The 25,384-nt window shown below is 38.8% G+C and overlaps 1 protein-coding gene and 1 long non-coding RNA gene across 3 annotated transcripts in view; one reads left to right on the top strand and one right to left on the bottom strand.

The window, feature by feature from the left end:
- The window catches only part of LOC105422275 (uncharacterized), a 284,608-nt gene that overhangs the window by 211,109 nt on the left and 48,115 nt on the right, over positions 1–25,384 (top strand). The window lies entirely within an intron of this gene.
- On the bottom strand, positions 7,454–10,529 carry LOC105422269 (uncharacterized). The gene is made up of 3 exons (XR_016139223.1): positions 9,580–10,529; positions 7,855–8,506; positions 7,454–7,778 (listed from the first exon to the last, which is right to left on the bottom strand). It is a non-coding gene; the product is annotated as an uncharacterized LOC105422269 (long non-coding RNA).

Below are 25,384 nucleotides of genomic sequence, written 5' to 3'. Positions count from 1 at the left end.
AAGCCGCGTTTCCTGCCACGGTGGCGACGAGCCGGTCGTCGTCGTCGTCGTTCCTCCTTTCTCCCCCTTTCTTTCTCCTCTTCTCCGCTTCTCTTACGCCGCGAAAAACGCGCGGTTTATCGTTTCCACGAAAGACCCCGCACAGGACAGGATGTCCACGGGTCATTGAGTCTCCTTTCCGAGGATCCTATTCCCTCCGGTGGCTGGTCTCTGTACCCTTCCTGTGTGATCTCTGTCTCTCCACCTCCGCGCGCGATAAACCCGAAGTGGATACTTCGTAGAAACGTGAAGAAGCGGCGGGTCTCATTTTACTCCGCCAATCGTTCCGCGTGAGTTCTTCCGCATTATGTCACTCACTTGATTAACAGCGTCGCTTTTGAAAAATCACTTTCTCCTTTCTCTCTATTTGCACGAGATCCATGCGACATAACGTGCAAGGTGCTAAAAGCATTTTACAAGTTTTTCGTTAATGTTGATTTTTTTCTTGATTATCGAAAGCAAAATAATCTATCTTGAGAGTGGCCAGATTTTTATGATTGATTTTTCTTTTACATTCTATATGTAATATTTAATATTTCATTTGAAGTTTCTAATCGAAATTTCTCAGTGAAATTTTACATACTCGAATTAAATTATATTGGAAGCGTGGAATAAACACAGATTGAATTACCGTTAATTGTCCATGTAGGTAAATTAGTGTTAGAGGTTACATTGTTTATTAGCAATCGCTCTGACATCGAAATGAAGAAAATTTTATGGACTGTCTCACTCTCTTCGCGATTATTTTATTTACCGCTTCGTAATTTCCACTCTTTCGACCTACGCCTTCCGCGATTTTCTCAGCATAGAATGTAGAACTTTCTCATGAATGCCTTTTCATGGAAGCACGAACTAACGAATACTTCATCTTATACTTTGTACGTGCCCTTTTGGTTCCCTAATCGGACGTGAGAAATTGATGCCAGGAATTTTCCTCACTTCTGTTTTTCCCTATTTTCACATCACGCTTCCTGCATTAAATTACGCGTAAATAATAATGTAATGAGCTTTACTTAGAATCCGCGAGATGATACGCGGTTATTACCTTTCACTTGGTATTCATCCTTCTTAGCGACTGTAAAACTGTTAGGCTAAAATTGATCTCTTCCTCGAGTATCATATATATTTATAGAGGTCGATATCTATTTTTCAATCAGTTACTTGTTACCTTCAATGTTAGGAATGATTTATCATAATTTCTTGTGCTCTTAACCGTCTGATAAATCATCGGCTATGTACATTAGAAGTAGAAGATTGCAGCAACTCGATATTAAGTTCCAGTTTAATCCACAAGATTAAAAGAATAATATTACTTTCAAACTATGTAAGATTAACATTTTATACTGATTGTTATTTGCACCAATAAAAATATTTTTGGAAAATTGGAGAAAGCATATTACACAATATTATCTTTTATTTTATCTCTTTTTCTAATTTAATTTATTTCTTATGAATTTAATGATATATTTTTTCGTAAATTTATTTATGATTGTTCGCAAATTAATATACATTATACATTATATTAAACATTACATTAAATATACATTATATTATACTTTTAACATGATATCTTTTATTAAACGTTGTCTTTCCTAGCAACTGGTTCTGATTTAATTTGGCGACTTATTTTAGTCCAAATTACGTTAATTCTATAAAGAATTATATCTTATCATGACAATGTCCGTCATGATATCGTTCTTCCCCGGATGAACTCGTGCCAAAATTGCACCTACACATCCTCACCGTGTTGGTGCACGAAGGAAACGGTAGAATTGCGTGACTGGCGGGTATCGGGTAACAGAGCCGCCGGCGCCATTAGACTTACTAGTCGTTTACCTGTATTATCCTTCGCATTCGCCAAGAGGTCGTGGAACCAAGTTCCGGAGCTCTTCGCGGCATCGCCGGAAGGAACGATATCGAGTGTCTGCACTCGCACAATTAGAACGAAACGGAAGGTTAATGGGATTAACGTGCCACGCTCTCGGCAGCTCAAATAATGGCGATTCCGCGGGAATGGGTCTCTTAAAAGGATTGCCATGGATTACAATCGATTTACTTAGGCTCTCCTCGCAAATGCAATTGCTCGCAGACTAATAATCTTATTGAAGTGACGTATTAATGATAGAAGACACTGCCAAATATTTGAGCTCTTTTTATTATTACAAACTGACACGATATATATATATATTATATATATTAAATTTATTGACAAATATATTAAATATATTAAATTGAATTAAAATAAAAACAACAATCACCGTATACATTTTGTACGGAATATTCACCGACATTAAAAGATAGTACATTTGATATATGTTTTTATAAATTTATAATTGAATTTTCAAAATCAATTGCACATTATATAAAACGCAGCATATTTTTTGTTTACTGTTACGGTAAAACACTGTTCGTGAGTGAAATGACTATTTCATATGAACGATCAACGCATACCGCTTCCCCTTTTTATTACAATGTAATTGTTCGACTGATGAGAAGGCGTTGTAATGGCGAAGCCGCGGCGCTTGTAAAACTCGTGCCATTCCGACGCGGACGAAATAGCCGCCTAAACACGGCGATTATCGCGCGGCGCGGCATGGGGTGCAATTCGCCAATTATTGCTAATTGAATCGAGCTGAAGAGCTCGCGAGTTTAATTGCATCGACGGGGCGCGGCGGCATGTTCGTGCGCGCAAATTCCCACGTTATTGGATCGCGCCGACCTTGAGAGAGTTTATCTTCCGCCCCGTAATCCGCCTTCAGCACCGCTAATACACTGTGACTGATTTAAGGCGCGTTTATCATAAACTCGACGGAAAGACAGAGCCGGTTCGAGACGAAACGGTGGGAGGGAGGAGACTATTACGGAGGAGTTATGGGTGTAGATTATGGTCAGAGGAAGGACGAAGAATCGCGCGCGACCGTTAGGAGAGATTGAGAAGTTCCCTCGTTGAAGAAGAGGCTAGAGCAAAGGAGGAAGGACAAGGTGGGGGCGGGGAGGGGGAGGGAAGTAGATAACATAATCGTTCATTAATTGTGATAATCGCGCGCGCCTTAGATCCGAGAAATGGCCTCTCTCTTGTCCAGCGCTTCTTTGAACGCGGCATCAAAATACGCGTGCATCGGGGCCTGTATCGGTAATTAACTTGGTAATTAGGCGTAAAGGCGATAAACTATGTGCACGCAGCTTAGCTTGGTACGGGCCGAGACGGTCGATTCGATTAGCGCCTCTCCTCGGCTCTCCTTATAGAATCTCATATCGTAACTCCATCGGCTGGCCCGTGACAGGCCCCATGTATTTACCCGCGCGCACCGAGCGTTTCAGAATAATAAATCGCACCCTGTATTTTCTAGCGTTCGCGGCCACAGGGGCCTTGACTTTGATACCGGCTGGATAAATATTTCGCCGTGGATTGCTATACGAGGCTCGAATACGGCGCGCGAGAATGAACCGCACGATTCCCGGTTATCTCCGTACAAACCGTGAAGTCATCATTTGCAGAAATACGCATAAACATAGTCTAATAAGGTTAATTAATTTCATTGAGTTTCATTATTTCTTTGAGGGCAGTTTATCAGCTTTTATCTTTGACATTAAAATGTCAAATAAAAATTTACACGCATATTGGGAAAGTTGCCTATACATTTGGGTAAATTTCAACACCAAGTGTATAGAGTATTTTTTAAGATCAAATTATGGAAAGTACTTTTTGAAAAATCTAGAATAATAATATTTAGTAAAGGATGAAATAGTAGATAATAGGATTGAATAGTAGTAATAGGATTGAATAGTAGATAGCAGAAAGAGAAGTTAATACAACATTTTCGTTTGAGGATAATTAGATAATACATTTTTAAAATTTGATAAATTCCCTACAAAACATTTTCTCAGACGTTTTCCTTCTATATACGCTTTCGATCTTCGTGCGTTCTCTCGTGCGAGCGATCTATTTTGTCTGCGAAAAAAGCGTGTCGAAGGTTCATAGGTCACGGTAGGAAGGCGAACGCTTCATCCTACAGGAAGTGCACGAACCATGGATCACGCTCGCTACCAATGCTCGTCGTAAAACCCTTGCGAAACGTATCGGCTGCACCGCACATGCACATGTCTTATAAATATTTGTATGATGTACGGTATGTTCTGTTTATACAGTTCGTATTTTAGCACTATTGCCATGATATGTATACGTATAGTCGAGAAAAAAATAATTGTCGGAAAAGCTTCACTGAAATGGTAACGCTTTAACACTTTGAAGAATAAATTCGCATTGAAAAGCATTAGCTCTATAAATATAATAATTGAAGAAATATTAAATCATTTCATTTTTTTTTAAATTATTTTTCTTCTCTACTAGTATATAGACAAATATATTTAATGAAATATAAAATATAGATATTATTGAAGATTGTTTCTTAATGGATTGAATGATTATAGGAAAGATTTATGCATGAAATATATAAATGCAGCAGATATATATTGTCATCTTTTTTTTAATTTATCAACGTCAAGAAAGTATCACGTTCAGGATCGCGCGAGATTTACTTACGATCGCCAGCCCGCTTTCGTGCATTACTCAGAGAAAATTTATACGAAGCGGCTTATTGGATCGCGTCTCAGTGGCTTGTAGGGAACGACAAGACCGAGTTGCAAGTTCTCTTGTCGGTGTTGAAACAGGTTGTCTGTACGCGACACCTGCTCCCAGACCTGAAAATTCTTTTGCGAGGCCCGAGGGCCCTTATCGAGTTCGCTCATCTCCAATCAGGTCCACCATGGGCCAATGAATAATCCCGGCGATATTTCGCTGACGTTAAACCGCCATACCTCTGCTCGCATGGATGTCGTTACTCATCGTTCTGCCGTGTTCTCTCGTTACTTTGTAATTATTTTCTCGGCGAGGCTACCGCTGGAATTTGGCCTTCAGCGCAAGACCACCGCGTCTATAGATCCAAATTTGGAAACTCAAACAGTTTGCGCTCTTTACATTGCTGTTGTGTTGATTGTGCGCGCAAAATTGAAAACGCTTGTATGATAATTTAATGCGAAAGTAATAGCGATATTTGTAGAATACTAATTGATATTGGAGCAATCAAGTCAATAACAAATAATCGTGTAAAATTACAGCTCAAGTAGCTAGAGAATCGATTCTATGAAGCTTGTTATATTACGTTGGATCTTATATTGCATTCAAATTATACTTTGCAATTGCGAAACGGTGTAAAAACCTTAGCTACTGTCTGAGCGTAACGTGAGATTACGCGGTTTCGTGAGTATAGTAACGCTTAAAGTTTAAATGAAAGTGTTACTAATGGTCTTCGGCGCTTTATTTGATGACCTTGAATTGCAAGAGGAAACCGAGGTATAATTGCAGCCGCGGGGACTTTCTTCTTTCGCCTTTACTTCGGCGGATCTGCGGTAGCTGCAATGATATCGTCGTAACTTCTGCCGTCGTTTTGATTGGATTGTGATAAAAAGGAGGTCCGAAAATGCACTTCCTACGGTTGAGTCAGTGATTCACAACATAGAGGCTACTCTGATGATCATTCTCGCGGGATATTACATTCTTCTTGCTCGTTTTCTGGGGGGGAGCGGGGGGGTCGTTCCGTGGACGTTTTTCCATTTATATCGGGAAGTCATTTGAAATCCGCGCTCGACTAACTTTCTACGAAATTGATCTCGATATTATAAATTCACAATATCGAGACCAGGTGAAATATAAAATAAGTTTCGAGTGAAATTGTGGTGACTGCGTGCCGAATGTAACGTTTCTGTCCACTTTTATCGTCTTCATTGCCGGTGCGTAAGGCGAGATTATAGTGTTTCCGGAGTAATCATCGCGTAATAACTCTATCGCCAAGAAGATCCGCAACTGTATGATCTTACATTGTAAAGAAATGAGGACGTAGAACGAAAGCGCGAATTATCAGACCAAATCGAACGATAAATTACATAATTGACGATAAAGAAGCCGCGATCTACGTCAACTCGAATAGCGTAAATTTTTCTAATTAGCAATGTAAAAATAGTAATTTTAAATTAAACATATTTTGTCTCTCCAAAATATAAGTGTGAATTTATGGAAAGATAAAAATTAATTTTTGCATCTGCTTCCGAAAATGTTTGAATCGTGAATTCTGTTTGAATTAAAATATATCGTGAATATTAATCTTTTTTTGATTATAGTTACATTTCTAAAATTATGTTTAGAATATTTCAAATATCTTTATAGATATAATATTTATTTTCTTCTTATTGCGCAATTTTAGATGTAATCGGTAATTTGATCTCGGAGCTTTATCTAGTTTATCAGCCGACATTACGATCGCCGGCGCGTCGCAATTGCAACATCGGATTTCATGATTCTCGATCGGCTCTTTGTTGATCCTTTGTATCTCGTACTAGACATGTTGTTTTCATGACGATAAGGGGCGTCGAATCACGAGGCGCCACCATCACCGTCCTCGTCCTGTCGTCTTGACAGACTAGCCATTTCTTGTGCAATCCTTTAAGACCTATATAAATTATATATCCTCGTTTCCTTCTATATTACGACATATAAATTATATATCCTCGTTTCCTTCTATATTACAACACTTCTCTTTTCCTCTCGTTCTCGCTCTCGCTCTCGTTCTCCACCCTTTCCTCTCGATGAGTGTCGCGAGCGACTTTTATTGCCGGTGCTGTAACCTCCGTCGTAATGTGTATATATAGATGCCCATTTTGTCGCGACAACGCTTCGCACACATTTGCGACATTCTCGTACGGCATGGAATATCGCGGTACACGTGGTGTACCGATCGAGAAATACTCGAGAAATTCTCGATCGAGAATACTCGATCGAGAAATCGTAGAAGCGTGGTCGTAATTTGCGCGGGATTCCTCGCCGGGAATAGTCATTATCGTCTTCTCGCAGACATCTTTCCCACTTGCGATTCGCGTAGGATGCTGTGGCCCACTCGCAAAACTCGTTTTCTAATATGTTGCGCAAGATAAGGAGAGCATTTGGCGCTAGACGTTGTTGAAAATATGGGAGTATTCCACTCGAGGATTTTTCTATTTTTACTCGCTGCATTAAAACTCTTTGTTTTTAATAGAGTGTTTAAAAAATACGCAATGTTCCATATAAAATTGCAAAAAACCTGTCTGTTAAAAATATAATAATTAAAGTTTTATTCAGTATGACTATACATGTATTAAAATTATACAAAAGATTTGATCTCGAAAACTGGCGAAAACGATACGAAATCTTTCCTAACATATAAATATTGATATATTGAATAATTTGAAGTGTCTCAAACAGTCAAGTTGTATTACTGTACTTTCAGTTATGTTTTTTAGTTGAAAATTTTGATTACAAAACACGCTCATAATAAGAAAAATGACATTAATTTAGTAATAAAAATTTATTTAGGCAATATAATTTTTAATTTTCTGAATATTTTTCTTTACTTAATTGTGATATAGATTGAGGATATAGACATAAATTATTATAATTATAAAATATATTATAAAATTATAAAATAATTATTATTTATCCATTATTGTTTATTAATTATTATGTATTAGAAAGAATTTATTTTATATTATCGTTTTATTAAATAATAACGCAAAATAAATATAATATATTTGTCAAGAAATCTTTTGTCATATTATCACTTATATTATCATATTACAAAGATCTTCCGCCGTTGGTATCGTTTCAGAATCCATAATACAATCTATATTTAGATTGTCGTCAGTTAAACCTACAATACAAAATAATTAAATAAAAAATACAGTAATAAACATAAAATTTAATCAGGCAATGAATTATATTATTACCTTCAGGTAGGTATTGTTGTAACATTAGATCCAAATTATTTTTTTCTGTGCTTGTGTTAGCTGTTATATTTTTACACATATTATGAAAATAATACAGGTGGTGTTGTAATCCATGTATTCCTAGGGATATGCTAAGAGGATGATCGCAAATAGTACATTTTGTCATAGTAAATCGGATTGAATTGTCGGAAATAAAATGTTTCCCAATCCAACTTTGGTTAATTTCATTGCGTATGTCTATTATTATTCGTCGATGCATAAATAAATGATTTTCTAAATATTTAATATTTTTATATGACATTACTTGGTTGCAATATTTACATATTAAATCATGGTTTTTATTTTGTGTAGACATATAACGCCATAGAAATTTGTATCGAAATTCCATCGATGTGGTACTATCAGTACCTTTTTTATGATCAATTAAGTGGGATTTCATTTCTTCCCATCGAGCATTACCGTAAGTATATATATTACAAAATTTGCATCTTATTGCAGGACAATTATAATTATAATCAAATATTTCAATAGAATACATGGATATTAAGATATCGTCTTTCACCTTTCTATTCATATATATGTGACCTTTACTTGAATCCATTATATATATCTTTCACTTATTTCAACAAAAGAGACTTGAATATCCAAATATCTGAAAAATCAAATATTTAATAAATAAATGCAAATATTATTCAAGAATGCAGATCAATTATTCACATACGGAAATATTGGACAATTATTAAATTATATTTTAATAATAATTATTTTAGTAACAATTATTAAATTATATTTTAATAATAATTAGATAACAGTATAATAAAAATATCAGATTTTAATATAAATTTTGATTGTGAGTAAACAGCTTAAAAATTTCATATTACGACTTTAAAATCTTCTCGTAACATTAGTTTTATTTTGTGAAAAATAACGAGAAGATTTTAAAGTCGTAATATGAAATTTTTAAGTTTACTTTTTTAAAAATTTAACAATTGCTATCAATACACGATGCTATCAAATACGATGTTATCGGTACCTTTTTTATAATTAATTAAATGAAATTCTATATTTGTTCACCGAGAACCATCACAAAAATTTTGTATTTTAATATAAAAGAGTTATGTTACAATATTTGGATATTAAATCAGCTTAATTATTATATCCACACGATATTACATCGAGTATTACTAATTAGATTTTAGCTCTATTATGAAAACTTGTTTGAAAACACTGCTTGATAAAATCGAAAAGAGACATCTGGACATGTTTTCTAGAATGTGTAAATATTGATCAAGTTTACGCGTCCCTTTATTATTTTTTATGCAAAAGTCTAATTTATTTATAAATATCTCTACATCAATAAAGAAACGTGAAATAAAAATTTTATTATTTTTACAAAAAATTAAAAATAAAACTGACGTTAACTTGACTTAATAAAATGCGAAAAGAATCTTACGAAAATAAAAAGATTTTCAATATTTATAAGTCATAACTTTATAGTCATAATTTTTAATTGAAAATATAATCATAATTTTATAGATATAAATTATACAGCTATTTTAATTTATATTTCACGAATTTCTACTTTACGAATTACATTTTGAATTCATAATTGATAAATCTGAAATTAATAATTCATATATCTATTAATTTGATGATAAAAACTTATTAATAATTCTTCTATCAAAGTTTTCGTCAAAGTTCGTCATCAAAAGAATCTAAGAATACCATAAGAACCATGTAATCTGCCGTGTTGCCTTTGCACTGCTCTATAACGTTCTGACGTTTCTTGATTGCCTATTTGCACTGTAGCCTCGCTTGCACTAAGGGCTGTAACACATAAAAAAAGCAGTAAGCCTTAAACAATAAGGAAACCAACGTTATAGATTTGCTACTGCTTATGTTACTGCTTACCTTACGTTCTCGACTCTGTGATTGGCTAATTCGCTTACTGCTCAAGTCTTACTGTTTAAGATTTTTTATGTGCCACGGTCCTAATTCAGTTTTAATTCAGTTCAGTTTTCATTTAGTTCAGTTCTAGTACAGCCCTAGTGCGGCAATAAAAACAAACCTTGCATTGCCATCTAGTGGCTTTAGTATCCACAATAGATCGCTTTGTGAACGAACCCTATAATATTAATTATAATTATACTATTTACTGTTACTATTATAATTAAAAGAAAATAAGAGAAAATAATTAGTGGCGCGTCAACTTGATGTCATATTTTTACGTTTTGTAAAAAGATAATTTTAGTAACGTGGCATTTTTTTCGATTGAATTTGTATTGTTTTGTGATAACGGTCGCCGTAGCGACAATGGCTGCGTTCAACAGAGAAAGCAGCTTTGCAATTATTGTAAAAATTTTTGATATTGATTGATTTTTGCTATTTTGCTAGTTCCTTATGGAATCTAAATGTATAAACCAATCATGTTAAAGGATTTTAGGTATAACCAATCATATTAAAGGACAACAGTTGCAAAGCTGCTTTTTCTGGACGCAGCCAATGCACATTTCTTTTGCGTAAGTCGTGATTTCTTCCTATAAGAACGAAAGTTGGTGTATTTGCAATTTCGAAGGGTGGCAAATCGATGAATGAATCACCGAATCCATCGTTCTCCACAGTTCTCGGACCGACAAACGGAACGATTTGCTTGGAACGCTGGTTCCTGGAACGTTCTAGTATGCTAATTGTCAAGTCCGTGTATAAGCCTATATATGCGTACACGCACAATGCGTGTGTATCGTTCCTCTTGAACGCAGAGTCAAGACGACTATCTAGCAAAGCACTCTCCGTTCACTCTCCGAGTCGACTCCTTCTACCTTTTCCTCTTCGTCGTTGATTCTGCGGTCAGTTGACTCCTTTCCCAAGGATAAATTTTAAACCTCCAAGAACGGAAGTTATAAATTTTCAGGGATTCTCTAAATAAAAGTACAACATATAACTAAAAATATGCTAAAAAGAATTGCAAGCTTTTTTGCAAGTATTTTTTTCCCTCTTCATATGCATTAAAAATTTCTTAATAAGATTGTTTAATTCAATAGAAGTTTAAACGATTATTTGTAACGATAATTTATATAACGTATACATTGAAATTGAAGTTTGTGCTGATTAAATATATTGAATTTATTAATTTTGAGTTTCATCTCTGTCTTTTCTGACATTGAGAAACACGTGGAAGCGCGAAACCCGCCGCACCACACGGTTGTGGTATCGTGAATCCTGTTTTTCAACTTGCGATGTCCCGTCGCGCGGAGACAAGTTTTGCTATGGTAGACTGCCAGGGTGATTAATTCGATTCGTTAATTAAACGGAGTAAATTGTCACTGCACGAGAGTGAGACGCTAGAAAGAAGGGAATAGTGAACGCGGCTTGATCAGCTAGTTCCTTTTAAATTGCTCACTAGAGTCCGAAGAGGAGAAACATGCGCGAGGAGAAATGAGGGAAATTATTATACGTTCGTCCGTTACGGATATTCTCGTTTACTTTGGTAAAAAAATTTAATTGATACGCATGATAATGCGTGTAATTATTCGAGTTGTTGTACTCGCCCTCGGACTGGGCGGATAGCGCGGGAAGCCGTGAGGATTCGCCCGTTCGGATAAGAGAAGCAGATCGTCGTAGCGGCGATGCTATCATAATTAATCTCGGCGGCGAGGTGGGACGTACGAGGTGGGCTGTGACAAATTCCCGACAGTATCGGCCGCAAGTAGCTCATTATTATCGCTACTTCTGCGCCCGGTGTTGTCTCTGCCGATCCTAATCGACGCCGATCTCTATGGTGGGTACCGTCGGCGTCGTTTCGCTGCATCACCGCGCGTACCTGCAATTTCATCGCAGACAAAGCTACGTATGCGCACTCGCGTCTCCGGGACGATCGCCCGGGGAGATCTCTGATCCGCGTGTGCAGATACCGGCGCCAGTGCATATTATCGTTGCATAGCCGGCGAGCGGCATTAACGTACTGATACAATGTTTAATTCATACCCCAGAAGAGGAGAGCTCACGCACGCGCGCGATGCTACCAAAGAACTCACGATGTGCTCGTTAAAAGAATCGAGGAACGTCGGAAATTTGTTGCGATCTAATGATTCCCCGGGTGTGCGGGGGTTTAATCACTCCGAGAGACTAATTAAAGCGGGAATATGGCCGCCGGAAGCGTTAACAATGAGTTCGTCGTTCTCAAGAGGCGAGGGACCCACTACGCGAATCTCACGCGGAAGGGCGCTTGACCTACGAATCCGGTTCATGAACCTATCGCTACTATTTTTCGATCTTACTTGAGCTACCGATGAGAAAGAAATAGAGAAGGAGAGAGAGAGAGAGAGAGGGAGGGAGGGAAGGGGAGAGAGAGAGAGAGAGAGAGAGAGAGAGAGAGAGAGAGAGAGAGAGAGAGAGAGAGAGAGAGAGAGAGAGAGAGAGCATTCTTCAAAGTGTTGCATATTGAACGCGGCCGATCTTGTGAATTATACGGCACGAGTTGTCGGATTCCCCACTGCCGGTGGTCATACTTATTCGAGATCCGCTCGCTGGAAGATTCTTATTACAAGAAATAGCTTTACGAGACCCGGTCGCGTCATTAAGTATGCATGTCCCGACCGCAGGCACGACTCTGCGTCCCAAGACGTTCGCGGAGCATGGGACCTTCTAATCTTTCTACGATCTACCACGGTTCTACCCTTTTACGGTTTTGTGTAATAATCGAGGAATAATCGTTTCTTACTTGTGAATTTAAATGATGGATTTTCTACTCCAGTTTTATATTTTTACGTAATCAGATATAATATCGTCACTGTCTAAATATAATCTTTTTGTTGTGAAATAAAATTAACGTCAATACGTTATAATTCCTTTGCGGTATTTCTCATTAGCATCGACAAGTTGCGACGACAATACCGTTTAATGTGACGTGACTTTTTATGCGCATATTTTAAGGTGGCATGTTGTCGCAATTTTTTGCATTTGGTTAATCTTTATTAATGTATGTATTTGCTTAGGAATAAAAAGCTGGGAATAATTCGAAAAAAAGAAATCTATAAAGTGAAACATATTTCATAATTTTTTAAACTTAAAATTCATAACATTAATAAATTTATTTGCAAAGCGTAAAAAGTCTTACGAAAAGTTATGTGATTTCAAAACAGTAAAATTTTTACACCGGAATCGAAATGTCGTACTAAGGGAGATCGTGTCTCGATTTCTATGTATGTATCTCTGGAAATTGAAGGTGTAACAGAGGACAACGTGCCAGGAGACTCGTGCATGATAGGTGGGGCGTATGGTTCCCAGAGCGTAGCGTAGGTAGGTACGTCTTAACCTGAGATCAGTCCGGGCATCAGTGATCCCTTCTCTGCCGCAGCATCCGAATGCGGCAACGGACGTAGCGCGCGGGCCGGAACGGAAGCCGGCATTGAGCTCGCTGTTGGCGTGTCAATAATCGCTCAGTCTCTCGTGCAAGTGAATTTCTTCGCAATCGGATGCACTGCAATCGGATGCACGCTCGGACGGGCCCGTTAACGACCGAAGAAGTAGCATCGCTCTGTCGCCGTTGCGATCGTTGAACGACGTTAACTTGACTTTTTGGGACGAGCTTTTCCGGATGCCGGACCTTCGGAGTGGATGACAAATTGTCGGAACGTCGCGTTGGACGACCGACTGAAAAATATGCTGCCATGAGATCGGGCCACGGAATATCTCGTGGACATTCCTCGTTGACACGTATAGATACGAGTGAGTCGAAGTGAGTTTGAAGCGGTTGCTTATCACAATTCGTACGACCGTTCTGTAACTTAAGAATTTTCATGCTACGTACAGTGTTTCTAGGCGGTGCTTTTTTTTCTTCATTTCCGACGTTGACAGTGATTAATTTCTACTTCTAAATTAATGATGTATCCCGGACTGTCTATCAGCCGGACAATGTTACTCTGTACGTTCGTTCTTTCAATTACAAGCCGCCGTACAATTTAATTGATAAAAAAGATCCACGGTACATTGATGCGCCATATCCGATAACGCGCCATTCGTCGCCGTAGTCCGCTATTAATCCGTGTTCCATTCATGAATTGGTCATGGGGAAAGTATCGCGCTCGGCGTTGCTTTCTGGGGCGTTTCACGTTCGATGACCCACAATTTACAGCGCCCGCTCACCCGTTACTTATCGTCCTTCGCATATCGCTTATCCGGGGAACATCCAGTATCATTAAACGAAGATATCTCTCTTTTCTCGACCGGCCGAGACTTACGGCCGATCCTTTATCGACGTGGTCTCCTTCCCTCGGGCTGTTATAAACGACGTGCATCGAAGAAAAAAGTGTTACGGACCTGCTTCGAGGATCCTTCACGGATTGTCGACGAGATACTGATCGCGCCACTCTTGGAGGGCAACGCGACAGGTACTCGGGTTTGGTTTTCGATGTTGGACCGGTCCGCTGGCAGAACGCTCGTCCATGGCAGGCCGTGATGACTTCTTGAGGTGTTCTCCGCGTCGTCGCGATCGCCGAAGACCATGCTGTGTGGTCTCTTAAAAAAAACTACACAGAGCCACCGAACAATGCCGAGCGAATGAGAGACTGCCAGTGTAATAAAAATGAAGGGAGAGAAGAAAAGGAAAAGATAAAAATGAGAGAAGGTGGTGGCATGAGAGAAGGGTTCTCTTTCGTCCTGACAAGTTTGGGATCCTGAGATGATTTACGCTTAGCCAATGGCGTCTTTTGTCTAGCGAATTACCGTTTGATTTTCGCAATATATTATGCATCTCGCGAATTATATTGTGACCAATTGCTCGCTGCTGTGACAATAGTTCACAGCACCGAAGTGACCGATCGAAAATGCAACTTCTAGTTTCCCTCGGCATTAGTCTTCCGTGGATAGAACGTGTTCTATGTACCTATTCTATATTGGAAATCACATTGATCGTGAGCTTTCCGGCTAATCCTGTTTACTATGCTGTGCTGATAGTTGGTAGGATATAACGAAAATGACTCGATCGTTGCATCGAGTGAGTATGACTTAGGTAATCTCCGGAGAAATTCATGATTTGTAGCATCCAGAGGCAGCGATGTATCAATCGATGCCAATGTGATTGAGCAATGTAATGTCACGGTAATCATCATTTGCATACTTGTAATTTCATCTTAGATAATTCTTAGATTTCGAAACATGTTTTGCAAGAGGAGAAGGTCTACTTTTCGAGAATCAGAATAGAATTATGTGCATATATGATCAGAATGATAATAAAAATATGGAAAATATTTAATATTTTTCCTTTTTTAATCATTTATATCTATGATACATATTACAAGATTTGACTTCACTGTTGTCTTTTATCAAATTGTTTTTCTTATTAGAAATTATAAATTCATTGTTCTAATGTCGCTGTTCTCATTTCGTGTGAACGATTTCTAAACGATATCACACGTTATCCCCTTAAAAAAAATAGGGATTATTAAAGCATATCATGTACGCGATACAAGAAGCTGTCTCATAGCATGATCGAAAGGGCGACAACATCTCGAACAATAGCCCCCTATTCTTGCTAAGCGCTGTTTTGTAAACAGGAAAAGCGAGCACCGTGAAACCGTCGTGCCAAGCGTGTAAATGTGTGTACACGTGTAATTAGTTTTCACGCTCGTACACTGGTACTGAATAGCTTAAAGAGCCGTCACATAAGTGGTCCTGTTACAGGCGGCCTTATCTTATCGAGAAAACGCTGTGTCGCGCGTGATAGCGTCTCGCTTTGCTTCGTGTTTCTTGAAATTGCTTTTTTAATCCGCCCTCCCTCCACCCCTCGTAAATAACAGTTGAAAAGGGAACGGTGGAACTTGATGGCATGCATTAGGGTGGAGTCAGCTTTAATATCGCTTAGATTATATAGGATATACTTGGAGACACTTTGTTCCAGATGTTCATTTATTAATTTATCGATTAAAATCTTCTCGCGATTATAATCAATCATCTCGATTGACGAAGATAAATGATAAAGATAGAGTGAATCTAAAATAAGCGACGAATGAGCGATTAAAGTACTTTACAAATTAAAAAGTTTATTAATTATAATTTTAAAAACTTCTAAATTTGTCTGTATTTATATCACAAGTATGTCAATGATAATAAAACAGTTCTGACGTCTATTACGAATTTACTTTAAAATTTGCTTTAAAAATTTAAATATACATAAAAACATGTAAAATTTATTGATTTATTATTATTATTATTATACTATATTAAAATTTTTAGGGTAGAATTTTTATTAATGGATAAATCGTGAAATGAACATTTATTTCTTTTGCATTCGTGAGAATTTTCGCAGTTGGTGCAATAAAAGAATGTCTGTCGATAATTATCAGATCGGGATATCGATACGATTGAAAAGAGAAAGATGGAAGACACCTTATTTTCAGAATCATTGATGTTCTTTTGTCGATACGTAAGTCCGTCGACCCATGAGAATGACATTCTATTTTCGGCATTGCGCGAGATGATGGCGCATTTTATGGGCAACTGGCTGAACGTTCCCACGGGAAGATTTTGTTCGAGGGGAAAAACGTCATCGGATCACCGCGGACGTCGCGTGAACGTTGATAAACAAATCGAATGTAATCGATTAACAAGCGATGATACCAAGATAAGACTCGGTTTCTATCGGAATTGGAGATGGCACCGATGTCTTTTTTGCGCCGCAAATTAGAACCTGCGAATAACCGGCAGACCGTCGTAACGAGCGTCTGTAACCTGTAATCTGTAATCCATAACCTGTAATCTGTACGGTCGCAATCTGCGGTTGTAAATTAGATTTTCAACAAAATTCTCGCTCCCGTGTAACAACGTGCGAGCGATACTTTACGAGCCCGCGTATCACGAATGAAATTCTCCTTTAAGAGCTTAATTCTCGACAGAACGCTTTCGAATATTTGCATAGAACGCGATATCACTTTCGTATCGGCTCGCTGGAATTCTCGTTATATATCTATGTAATTACACGTGCAATCTACACAACTGGATTCCGAGGCAACAAAAAGGACAAACGAAATAGACACACCTATTAGTCTGAGATTTCTAGGATTGGAGAATTTTACGAGTCTCTTGACAAATTATTCGGAAGAAATGCTCGAACAAGTTGATGATATCAAGATTTCAACATCACATTGGTTGGCAATAATACTTCCTCGACTCGCGGGCAAATAAATCGTAACGAACCCGACCAGCGAGAACGAAGAACCCTTCTCTCCTCGACGAATCGGAGTACAAACAAACTATATATCTTTATTACAGTAATAACTATAATCTTAACTCTCTCTCCGTAGAGGCTCCCTTCTACTCCTTCGCTCTCCGTATGTTACATACTGAGCGCAGTCCCTTTCTTAGCTTCGTAGCTGCGTAATCAGTTGGCGTCTATCCCTCTTATATGCTGAGCCCAGTTCCCTCGTTTGAATCGTTACCACCGATAGACGTGAACTCGGTAGTAGAATGCAGTCGGGATGCCATTAGAGCAGGAGGTCCTGATGAACTCGCTGATACCGGAAGTTTAATAGCGCGATTAATGGAAGCCCGTTTTATCTAAATTTCCGAGTTCAGCGAGTTGCGAGTCGCATTTTCGCCCATTCGTGCCACCGATTTCTCGATCCTTTCTAGAATTAGTCTTAGAACGAAGAATCAGATATTTCTGTGCTTGGGGAAAATGTGTTTAAATATACACAACTCTTTTCCACTCGTTTTAATTAGGATTCCAATTGCTTTAAGGGAGAAATTATATAATTTTACGAGATATACGCGCGCATATTCACCTTATTATCGTCTTATCGCAAGCCGCTTTGCAAAAACGGACTCCGCGGAAGATATCGAGAACCTAAAGATTATGTCGTCCTTATGTTTCCGCTCGTTAAAATATTCGTGCCTTTTAATGGTTAAAGGACTACGGTCAGGAGTACGTGCAACAGGTTTATGGCGAGGGATGTTGTACATGGCGCGGAAGCGAGAAGTCCACTCGTAAAATATGATGCGTATCTTCTTATTAGGAGTAAATTGTATCCTCATTACTTCATGCATTTCTTCTTGGCTTGTTCTTATTTTGCTATTTAACCACGATCGGGGTGGCACCGACCAATCGACGGCGCACCTGCAACGAGATCCGCGACGATACCGATAACTGTCGCGTCGCTACACATTCGTATACGCGTCTGCATCGGAATGGCATTTGTCCTTGTGCGTCTCGTATCGATCTGTTTACTATGTATGACATCCTGCAACGAGCTCGCTCGTCTGTCCCGTAACTCCACATTATTAGGAATTACCGTTGCATCGAAACTGCGCGATCATACTCCGATCAATTAATTATCGAGCATTTTACAGATTTAATCAGGTCACTGAACAGTAATTTTGTGCAATGGCATTTTTTGCGGTACAGGATCTATTGAAAATTAAACAAAACACAATTTACAATTTGTATATAGATGTCTAAAAAATTTATACAGAAATTATTTTGTGATAAAATTGTGAAAAATATTTGTTCTACTGAAAATTTACATCGATATTATAAATAAAGTTTTATTTAAATTCTACCTGAATTTTTAAATGCGGAATGAATATCTTTGAAGATACTTATGGCGGAGATAATTTTTGGCGTGGTAACATTATGCTTCTTATATCCGCAACTTGTAAATTCAGTCAGAGATGTTATGTGGTATGCATTATACGAATATATCTGTTTTTAACGAGTGCCATTTCAAATAAGATCGTAAATTGAAGGTGATATAGTGTTGCCAGATTTTTATCGAACTACGTAATGTAGTCCTGTGTAGTGATCTGAATGCTTACATTACGCAAACTCATAACAGTATTATAGAAGTGTAATAAAAGCTTTAACTAGTTGCCACACACTGAGCATTTTACTTCCTAAGCGCATTAAATGATTATGACAAGAACGTTATTTTCTCGCACGCATAAACCGACATTTAATACTATAATTATAATTTGCTTGTCGTAATATCTATTTTCATCAATAATAATGCAAATGGCAAGATTATAGTTGTACGAAGAAATTAGCATAAATTGTGTCTTGAAATATGACATCAAGTGACAGTTTTCACCCGCGTGTAATAATAGTTTCGACGTAAATGTTAATGTATTTTACTTTTCATCTTTGCATAGAACTTTCTATTTTACTATATTTTTATTATTAATGATAATTGCCATTCTGTGTTTAAACGTTCAATTATAGGAAAGTGGTGAGGCAAATTATAACATTTTAGAAGCTATCGTTCGTCTTTGTTCATTCTCGATTGTCATCTGCGGTGGTTTCTTTTTCTTACATATTCTCTCTTGTATATTGGATCATCGTACCGGGTCTCGTTTGCAGTCCCATCTTTTCTGCGACGGAAAAGAGGATGAGAGTTCGTGGTAAGAACAGCCTTTGGCGGTACAATTATTCATCGAGACGTTGATTGCACGCATGGCACACATACATACTGGCCTTACCATCGATATCTTCAATCACCAGCCGTCCAGACGAATTTCGGTTCCTATTTTTTAAATCGACACGATACGAGTCCTTTAAATCGCAATTGCACCAAGTAATCTCGCAGCGTGCGTTACGCTCTTATAGTCTCTAAAAATTTTAAATAGCTCATAAATATAAAGTATTCTAATTTGTCTGTCCGATGACCAACGACCGGCGTATGGAACACGTTCTATCAATCATCGGCTCGCGATTTATACATGGCAATATTACGCCCGTGACGCTTAGAATTAAGTCCAAGGCGAATTAATCTTTAGATAGACAAAAGTATTATATTCGCTGGCGCGCGTACGCGCTATCTCCGCTTCAGATTTTATTCATGATCGGGACTTGGTCAATAAATCTCATCTTACGATGTTCCCACATCTCGTCTCCCGATGTCTCCCTGTTGACTGATAGCGCGCTGTCAACTGCGCGTTCAACTTGACAGCACAACTTGCGCGCCTGTGCGATATCGGGGAATTCGATTCGACGAGCGATTCGATCTTCCGAGTTCCTCAAGAATTGACTCAGAGTATGATGCAGGTTGCAAGAGAATGATTGACAATTGCCGTTTATTGATATACGAATATTGATGGACATATGAGACGTGGCAACTATCGCCATGAAATTATTATCATTATTGTTTGTTTAAAATATCGCTCGATATTTTAAACGAGCTAACATAAATATAATGATTTATTAAAGATTAATAAGATAAGATTTTTAGTAATTTTAAATATAGCTCGCATTTAGCATTTCGCAGATATCAGGACTCCACAATTGTGCATCTTGAATAGCTAAAACAGATACCGCAATTTTTGTTAATTATGTTATAAAACTCATAAAAACCATCTCTTCTTTCAATTTTGACAAAAAAATTCAAAAGCAAAGCAACTTCAAATTTTAACATAAAAATGGCGATAACTCGAAAACAATGCATTTTCATACCTATGTTATATCAACTTTCTTTCTTGCTTTTGGGTCCCCATTCATCTTCCGAGTGACTTACGAAACACCTTGTATATCAAAAGCATAAATTATGCTGTTAAAGTAAGATATAATATTTTATCTCTTATCCCTCATTCGTCATTCGCAGTATGCGTTGCGGTGACTTGATATCTAAATTACTACGTCAATCAAACTTGATCATATCGACAGCCATCCACGCGCATTTTATGTACGTTACGGTTCAATTGACAGGATATACGTCGCGCAAAGCGAAAATCAAACTAACTTTGAATGATAGCGAATCGCGGATTCTCGCGTGGGCGGCCCACACCGGCGATCGACCGCGTCGAGCTATTAATCCTGGCCTGGGCTCGCGGCGTACAGATCGGAGAAACAAACTGCTTGTCCCATAGTGAGATGGTATCAACGTCAAAGCTCGAAAAATGGCCGAACGAATAAATCGCGCGTCGAACCTCACACTGCACAGTCCCTCTCGACGAAACGGCGCCTCGCTTCTCTCGATTGTTCTCTATTGACAATCAATCCTTCCCAACTCCATGGGACGCCACGATGTTATAAGTTCTCTCCTGATAAATTTTCCTGAGAAATATTTTACCTCGTTTTATTACCATCCAATTTATTAGCGTTTTACGATTCGTGCTATGATTTTGCTAATTAGCAGCGAGATACGTGATGTTATCGTACATTTACATAATTAATTCCTTAATTATGTAAATAGAATACTGTGATTTCATTCAATATATATATATATATATATATATATATATATATATATATATATGCAGATGTTTATTTATTGCTTTATTTTGGTACGCGTTTTTTATAGAGATTTGGTCTCTCTATCTGTGATAATGGGGATTAATTTATAATCGACGTTATATACTGATTTCAGTTAGTTGAAGCCTGAACTTGCGTTTGTCGTGAACACAGTTAGACATCCTGAACCTTTGCGGGTTAATTGATTATGTATATACCTAACACTTGTGCCACAGATGTGTGGCTAGAAATTAGGTGTTAATTTTGCTCGTTAGATCTCATGGCCGAGAGGCATCTCGTCGAATATTCAGTGCCGCTTTCAGCAGGAATACGCGTGCGTCACGCGGACGAAGATAAATTGCGGAGCTACTCGTTGAGGGTGAAACTTTCAATTAATCGCTCTTTGAATACCGGCAGCGAAGTCTCTCTGTCGACAAATCGGCGGCCGCGTCATTCGTTTTTTAATCAGTCTCGGGCATCTCGAAAATTCAAATTAACCGTACGTCCAACTCGTCAACTCGAGCGCGTCGTTCTCCAAATCGTTAAACCGTCTTCTCTCGCGAGTTACGCCCGTATTTTGCGACCGATCAACTCGTACGCTCGAACATTTCGCCTCACGGTCGTTCCGGGAATTCGCGAAGATCATTACGCGCAAATCGTATGTATTAATGCATTAAGCGCGACGTGTTAATTCGTGTAAGGCGGGCGAAGAAGGCCGTAAGAAAGTGGCATGCGAACCGGCGCGGATAGTTCTGTCATCGCGCGGATAAAAATCCGGGTCTCGGCAGCCCTCCGAGCTAAGCGATCGTGTTCCTGGTTCGACGTCCTCTTTCCTTTCGTTCGCCGACAAGCCATGCCGCCATGAATCTGGGACGATAAAACGAGGCTCGCGTCCCGAAACTCAAACGAGGCGGTGTCGTAAAGCGCAGGTTTCTGGAAGATACGTCGTTACCGCGACGAAGATCTTCATCGCGAGGTGAGAGAGGAAGCGGAGAATTATGTACGTCTCGCTCGGTATCTGTCCGAATAAAAGCTGCTCCGCGGCAAAAACTCGAAATACTTTCGATCAAATTAGCTCTCGCGTGCACGGTTTACTTTCGTGTGAACGTTCAGGCAATTAAGTGAGATACGGAGATACTTACGACTATTCGACGCGATAAGCAGTATCTTTGTTACTAACACATATATGACAAAATAACGCGGTTATAATATGAATAATAAAATAATATAGATAATTTACGGACATCTAATTCATCTGAGATTTCAGTCTTCCGTAATATTTCATGGATTTTTTTTTTTGTAATTTTTGCGTTTAGAAAAATGATAAAAATATATTTAATAATGATAATGATAAAAAAATATTTTTGAGCAGTTACGTACGAAGTATGTGTTGCGAAAATTGATGAAGCTCCTTGCAGTTTAATATCATTATAGAGGTATCTCGAAGTATCGAACCATTGACAATAACTCGCCGCTTTTGTAAACCTCTTCCGGAGAATTATAGAATTAGACGCACCCTGTGCGTATCTTCCATTTCATATACAACATCTAAGCTTCTCAAACGGTTCTCTAATCAAATAATCACCATCGAGATACGCCTTTTCGATTGCGCCGAGCGACGATTTATCCGAAAGGCCATTCAATCCATTCAATTCTCTTGCGCATATCGTGGACCAGGTGGTCGAGCGCGTCACCCACTCCTACATGCTTGCGGTCCGCGGTCATTCTTTCCTCCAAACGTACACGGTATCGGTAATTGGCCGGCGTTGTAGTCGGCGGAGATGGTGTCATAACGACACCACCACGGTCCGGGGGTATCGAATCGAACACGCCGCGTTTTCCATAAGCGATAAGCGATCGCGCGGTCCACGTCGCGCGCGTGAGAAGATGCGCCGCAGATGCGGAAGCGCCGCTTGGTAGAGAGCCGCGCGCCACGACGGAACCTAAATACCTATCGCCCGTTAGGCGTGCACGCTCGCGCGCGCGTTTGCACGCTTTGGCGTGCGGAGGTGAGATAAAACGCACGCGGTCCACGTCGAGGTCGCGACGCGTGAGATCGCTGCATGTTGCGGCGAGGAAGAGTAGAAGATAGTGGTGGAGGAGGTGATGGAGAAGAAGGAGGAGGAGGAGGAGGAGGAGGAGGAGGCTCGATGCAACGTTCGTTTGCACGCTCGCACCTGACTCACCTCGTCGCACACAGACACACGCTCACGCACACGTACACACGCTACGTGCGCACACGTGTTTACGGTATTTGATCGTCGTTCACTTAGCACGGCCCAGTGACCCGTATAACCTAAGGTCTGCTTATGATCGAAGAGGTTTCCGTGTATCTTTCCCTTAACGGGACGGTACGGGACCCAATGTTGCATTTCACGAGGATCGTAATAGCCGGTAGTGATAGCCGAGAGTGGCGTATCGAATCCATTAATGATATTCAAATCAATGCAAGTGACTTTTTTAGTGCGCGAGCCTGACTTTTTTCCACTTTACATCGACAACTCCACGGTTGATATCAGAACCGTGTTCACCGAGAGATGAGAATTTAACATTAACCGTATAGTAAAAGGTCTCGGTTCTTGTAATACTTTTCACTGTGTGAATATTTATGATATCTCACGAATCTGTAGAATCTTTTAACAATTCATTTTTCATGAATACACAACAGATTCTACACTACAGATTCTACATTTAAATTCAATTCTGCATTTCTTTAAAACAAGCAATGTTGTCTCTCCGAGTACAATAAATTTAAACATCTACAAGAATATCAAGAAAAAAATCAAGAAGAAAAGAAAGAAAATATATCGATGAGATCAGATTCATCGTCTTTCATGATTTCATGCTTTTTACGATTCCAGAGTGTAAGAGTGATCGCTTCCGCTAGGATCGATAAATGCAACTCTGACTCTTGATGATTTACAGCATTAATCCTGCAACAAGCGTAAAACGCACGTTGCTTTGGCGATTTAGTTTTTACCTTCCCACATATGTTCTGCATGCGTTGCTCGATAACCGATACTTTCGATTGATATAATATGACATGTCGACAGTTCACCTCGCGCTCGACAGGATCTGAAAAATTCGTAATTGGGTCAAGCGTCACGCTCCGGTCGCGTCGCGCATAAAATATTTGTACGCCTGCTTTAAATACCGGCGGCTTTAATGTATATAATTCCCGGATGATGATATATTATAATCTTTTTATGGCTGGCGCAAGTGTGTACATTAGTTAGCGCGTGATTTAACTTTCATTTCCCACGTTAGCCTCCCCGACCGATCGATAACTCAACGTTCGAGAAGTTGCAAAAACGTCCGGTGCTCCTCTGACATATCTGCATTTAGTAAAAGAATAGCAAGCTCTGTGCCATAATTACTCTTTTTCGCCAATTATTTATTATGAATGAGCAATTCTTTATCACATTACGATATTCTCAAGATTTATATTCTATTTTTTTAATGGAATTTTATATATTATACGAAATTACTTTTTAGAAATCTTTTTATTAAAAAGCAAGTGTCGTTATTTTTATTTTATATTTCTTCATTATTATTATTATTATTATTATTACAACAAATGCCTGCTTGGCGAAATCAAACGCTTGAACGTTTTTCAGTGGACATCGCAGGAGACACAAATACCATTCTCTAATCTGTACAATGCACAGATCCGCGTATCCGTTCTTCGCATATTTACTTAGAAATCGCGGCGATGTGCGTGATTCTCGGGCGCGATCTATGCGTGAGATAAATCCGTACTGTACATGATCAGAGTCGATACGCGAAATTCGCTGCCCGCTCCCACATTACCGTCCCACAGACAAGTAGTTTGCACACTCGAAAGATCCGCGTGTTCTGCAGAACCGTATGCACGACATTCGATCGTCGGCTCAACTAACGCGGCCCAGTGACCCAAATAAGCCACGGTTTGCTTATGATCGAAGCGGTTTCCGTTTCTCCTCGGACCCAATCATGCTCCTCCGAGAGGTCCACCTTTTTCTTCGCAGAGGCGGAGTCCCCTTCTTCCACATTTCTGATGCTTGTCTGTGCATAGCTTCTGTCTCATATTTACGAACATCATCGGTGAACATCATCCTGACGGTGAACTTCATCTTCATCTTCATCTTTACGATATAATTTCGTGTGCGAAATAGTTCTTTTAGATAATACGTCCGAGATAATATAAAGTATTGAGTTTCTTGCAAAAAGCATTCTGAGATTGAGAAAATCTCTTGGGATTTCTTTACCTTGATAAGAAGTATATATAAATAATTTTTGAATGATGTTTGAAATTGAAACAATGTTTTTATATGT

This window comes from Pogonomyrmex barbatus, unplaced genomic scaffold (genome assembly GCF_055798465.1).
Source record: "Pogonomyrmex barbatus isolate J1 unplaced genomic scaffold, ASM5579846v1 scaffold2, whole genome shotgun sequence".
NCBI classification, from domain to species: Eukaryota; Metazoa; Arthropoda; class Insecta; order Hymenoptera; family Formicidae; genus Pogonomyrmex; species Pogonomyrmex barbatus.
Note: the sequence above shows the minus strand (reverse complement) of the source record. Positions and strands in the feature narration are given on the sequence as shown.